The sequence below is a fragment of the Corvus brachyrhynchos genome, unplaced genomic scaffold (genome assembly GCF_000691975.1).
Source record: "Corvus brachyrhynchos isolate BGI_N302 unplaced genomic scaffold, ASM69197v1 scaffold200, whole genome shotgun sequence".
Taxonomy (NCBI): domain Eukaryota; kingdom Metazoa; phylum Chordata; class Aves; order Passeriformes; family Corvidae; genus Corvus; species Corvus brachyrhynchos.
Window position 1 is genome coordinate 6,886,140 of NW_008236184.1, and position 4,845 is coordinate 6,890,984.

A 4,845-nucleotide genomic window follows, 5' to 3' on the forward strand; every position below is an offset into this window, starting at 1 on the left:
CACTGGGATCCGCCCCGGCGCGGGGCCGCCCCTCAGGGCTGAGGCGGTGCCGCCATGATCGTAAAATAGAATTGCAGGCGAACCTGGGTTGGAAGGGACCCCCAAGGATCATCGAGTCCAACCCGTGGCCCTGCGCAGGACACCCCAATAATCCCACCCTGTGTCTGAGAGCGTTGTCCGAACGCTTCTTGAGCTCTGGCAGCCTTGGGGTCGTGAGCATTCCATGGGGAGCCTGTTCCAGTGCCCGACCACCCTCTGGGGGAAAAACCTTTTCCTGACATCCAACCTAAGTCTCCCCTGACTGAGCTTTATGTCGTTCCCTGGGGTCCTGTCTCTATCGACGAGAGTGAAGAGAGCAGTGTCTGCCCCTCTGCTGACCCTCGGAGGGATGTTGAAGACCACAATGAGGTCTCTCAGTCTCCTCCAGGCTGAACAGACAAGTGCCCTCAGCCGCTCCTCATACCGCTTCCCTTCCACACCCTTCCCCATCCTCGTGGCCTCCTTTGGACGCTCTCTAAGAGCTTAATGTCTTTATGTTGTGGTTAGTCTGGAGAAGACCAAGAGAGGATCTCATCAATGCATAAAAATATCTCCTAGGGTGCTAAAAGGATAGTGCAAGGCTCTTTTTGGTGGTGTTCTGCAACAGGATGGGGAGCAGTGTCCATAAATTAAAACACAAGAAGTTCCATCTCTACATGAGGAAGAACTTTATACTGAGGGTGGCAGAGCACTATGACAGCTGCCCAGAGAGGGCGTGGAGCCTCCCTCTCTGGAGACATTCCAAACCCACTTGGACACGTGCACCCGTGTCACTTGCTCCACCTGACCCTGCCTTGGTAGGGGGTTGGACTGGGTGATCTCCAGAGGTCCCTTCCAACCAACAATTCTGTGATTCTGTGATCTTGGTGTGGGGTGGTGGGAGCCATCAGGGCAGCCCCCAGGGTCTGTGCTGCCCTGCTGGCTCCAGCCCCACAGTGTCGATGCTCCTGGGTGGTGTCACCCATGGCCCCTTAACCCCGACCAGGAGTTGTCCGTGCTGCCTCATTGTGAAGATAACACAGAAAAACGTCAGGGACTGAAAGGGGTGTTGACCCCACAGCCACTGATCTGGCTCTGACAGCATTTGAAAAACAGATTTTAGTTTCCGCCACCATGGACAGCTTCATTTTAACAGTGACAGTAACTCAAAGAATGTTTTCTTGTAAACTATGGGGTCAGAATCACCACTTAAATAACTGTTTCCTCCCATAACATAAGGATGAAAATATTTTATCATTCTGCTAAGTACATTCTTTCCCCCCATGGGAAGATGGTTTATTTGTGTAGCTTTTAAAGTAAATCACATACACAAATTCCCTGCACATCTAAATCACAGTCTATCCTACAATCTTTGACACTAGGAATTTCTGCAACATGGAGTGTAAGAATCTGTAAATGTCCTATATGCCAGTGAAAAGATGTAAATTACTTGGAAAATGGATGGCAGAATTTTATGTCAGATACATGAGGGAAGGGTCCAAAAAAAAAAAGTGAAATTTTGTGCCATACTAAGCAGTGCTGTGTATATTCTTTCCCTTTTTCATGTCTGTTGGTCCATCATTAGGGTTTTCCTCTCTCAGACATTGAAGATGTCACTGTCTCCAGTGGTGCTAATAAAGAGAAAGTAATGAAAAATTGCTGTTACAGGTAAAAAAAAACCATTCAGGCCATCCTAACTGGGATGCTTACATTCCTGCACCCTGAGAAAAGGAGAATATACTACCAAATACTGAGGTAATTTCCTAATCAGTATGTAAAAATCAAATGCTCAAAAAACCTTAAAATTCTCTATTACCTGGAGAGTCCCATGAAAATCCTTGGTTTAGTCACAGGCAGGACACTTCAACTCTGGTCACCTCATTTCAGTGCATAAATGAAAGGTTATAGTAAAAATAAATAAAAATATAAACAAGAGGCTAGCAAGGATGAGGGAATGGCTTGTGCTTGAGAAGAGATTAAAGCTCCCAGAGTGGATCATGCTGGAAAGTGGATTGGAAAGAAGGGAAAGCGAACAGTCTGACTTATCATAAACAGGGAACAATTCGTCATTGCACAATAACTAAGTAATTACAGGCATTCATGGCTGTCAGGCCCCAAACGAGAGGAGCAGTGTTCAGCGCAGAGTGTAATTTCAGGCCTTATCTCAGATGGTGAAAAATGTGATCTCATAATATCTGAGAAATACTCGGGGTTTCCAGAGGCAGTGAGGACAATTTCTGGAAGAACGGCTGGAAGGAGACATTCTGTGTGGTGACAGCAAATACCAGTTCTCTGAGGTCTTGGGTGAAGCCCTGGATTTATCACCAACACATCAGAAAGGCCAGGGATGTACATGTGTGTCTGGATTGCCCAAAAGTTGTGAGTTTGAACCCAGGATCCAGCTGCTCGGTGTTAATTTCCAGGTATCAGATCCAGGCACTGAACATGTCCTTAATGCCATGTGTAGAGTTTTACCCGCTGCTCCTCCAGGACTTAAGCCCTGGAGATGGATTCTCACTTCTGGCTGTAGTTAACGCTCCTAGAAATGCTGTAACTCCATGCTGAGCTTTTGCCAGACTTACGCATGAAGTAATTAATGTTTCATTTGCAGTGAGTTTTTGAAGTGGACTTAAATTCCCTCCAGTACACTTGCTCCCACGTAATTCATCCTTGGCTCTGATACGACACCACAGTTCAAACACATTATGGCTGTTATTCATTATTATGCCTTTGACACAGTGTTTGTGAATTTTAACTGAAGATTTATTTTGATATAAATTTTTTCAGAATGAAAGCAACTATCTGATTATTTCACAAAAAAAAAAAAAATCTGGCTTTCCTGCTGCATTTGTACTCTGCTTTTGTACATGGAAAGAAAAAAAAAAAAACAACCCTGAATGTTTAGTTATTCTGTAACCAGGCATTTCAGGTTAAAGACACTGAAGGGATCAAAAAAGATAAGCAAAATTAAAACACCAAGGTCAGACAAATTCTTCCCAAGAGTAGTGAAGACAAATACGAGGAGGAAATAGAACACAAATCAGATCTTATCTCCACTTTGCTTCCTGGCCAAAGACGCTGAAAGTGTCTCCAAGAAGTAAAAAGATATCTCCCATTAACCAGTGCCAGTGTTGTCAGGGGAGACACAAAATCAAATACTCATACCCTTGCTGGAGAGGAGCACTCCTGAGCATGTTTGTGGTTCTCTGGAAAAGGAGAGGATTACTGGGAACACAAGCCAACTCTCACCAGTGGTGAACTGGTTTTATTTCCATGCTGAATCCTAAATGTAGCACCTACCTGCGTCCTGACCCTAGACAGATATACATCAAACCATGTAGAAAATTGGGATGAAAAGGAACCTTCTGGGGCTTTGCAGTCACCATCCTTATGTTACAGTCACCCCTTCACAATGGCCAGTGTCTCCATCCCTCTACTTAGAAATTTTTCTGCAGGGGCCAGGTGTCTTCTTTGCACAGGAGGATTTTATTGTGAGATCACTTACTGTCCTGTCCCTGTACCTTTTCCCTGGCAACAAAATGCTCACAAGGATGCCAGAAAAGTGTTCCCCACTGTGGTGGCACTTTTAGAAAGATCCAATTGGAATCGAGAAGGAAAGACAGTACAATTTACTATGCGGTGGGACGTCCTGGCTGGACATGCCTCCAGCAGCAGGGAGAAGCTCCTGTTTCCTGGGGGATGCATTTCTGAGCTCTCATCCAATTGCTGCCAGGCTGAGGCTGAGCAGTGAGACATCTCTGTTTGGGGAGCACACGTCTGCTGGGTGAGATTTCACAGGGGCTGCCTGGGGAAACTGATTGGATATGAGATGGGATTCAAAGGGTTAATCACACAAGAACAAAGCTTCAATGCCAAAGATCATAGAATCATAGAATGGCCTGGGTTGGAAGGGACCATAAAGATCATCTTGTTCCAACCCTTGCCATGGGCAGGGACACCTTCCACTAGACCAGATTGCTTCAAGCCCTGTCCAACGTGGCCTTGAACACTTTATTTCAAGCTGAAAAACACCAAGAACAGAACAAACATAAGGATACTACGCCCACCATCTCAGTTTAGCTGGAGCTAACCAGTGCTACCTCTGTGCCCCAAGCCCACATCTCTCTTGCTTTGCAGTGTGCAGCTCCATCCATGAATCAGGTAGTTCAGGGAGGAGGAATCCTCCTTTCCCAGTGTGGCTGGCACAAAAATCAGAGCCTCTTAGCAGACTATTGACTTAGCCAGGCATTGACAGTACCTGTGAAACGGGGATGGCAAAATCTCTGACAGGTGCTTCATGCTTTGCCTGCAAAGTTGATTGCTCTGGTAAGATGCTCTGACAGCCTTAGAATGGTCATTCATTGAAAAAAAGAATTAAAAAAAAAGGATAATATCTGCTTTATCAGGACATGCTTCCTGTGTGCAGTGAGGACTGAGCCAAGCAGAGTGAACATTATCATTTATTTTAACTGCAGGGTAACTTATTACTGAGTGTCATTCTACTCAGCATGCTCTTTTAATACTGATTATGCCAATAACTTGAGCAAATAAACTGGAAGTTGCTACAGCTCATTCTTTGGCAAAAGGTCATTCACCTCGTGCTGTAAATGGTCCCACTAAAGAGGTGTGTTTTTTCAGGGGCTGGAGTGTACCTCACCTGTTGAACTGGCCTTCACACATGACTCAGGAGCAGAATGAATCACAGCTCGTAGCATACCCAGAGCAGGAGCACAGGGAACCTTGTATTACCACGGTGCTCGGAGGAGATGTCTTCGGATGACAGGGCTTAAAGAAGAAATGTAGCTTCCTCCCTGCTGGGAACTGCAG

The 4,845-nt window shown here is 45.6% G+C and overlaps 1 protein-coding gene and 1 long non-coding RNA gene across 3 annotated transcripts in view; one reads left to right on the plus strand and one right to left on the minus strand.

Annotated features, from left to right (window-relative positions):
* Positions 1–1,285: 1,285 nt before the first annotated feature.
* Positions 1,286–4,647, minus strand: LOC108447188. The gene is made up of 2 exons (XR_001862603.1): positions 1,835–4,647; positions 1,286–1,649 (listed from the first exon to the last, which is right to left on the minus strand). It is a non-coding gene; the product is annotated as an uncharacterized LOC108447188 (long non-coding RNA).
* A 49-nt stretch (positions 4,648–4,696) lies between these two features.
* The window catches only part of SLC51B (solute carrier family 51 beta subunit), a 6,375-nt gene continuing 6,226 nt past the window's right edge, over positions 4,697–4,845 (plus strand). The window contains exon 1 of one of the 2 annotated variants that reach the window (XM_017736437.1): positions 4,697–4,843. The gene's annotated coding sequence lies outside the window, so the exon portion shown is untranslated. The remainder of the gene's footprint in view (positions 4,844–4,845) is intronic. The other variant, XM_017736430.1, reaches the window with a different exon arrangement.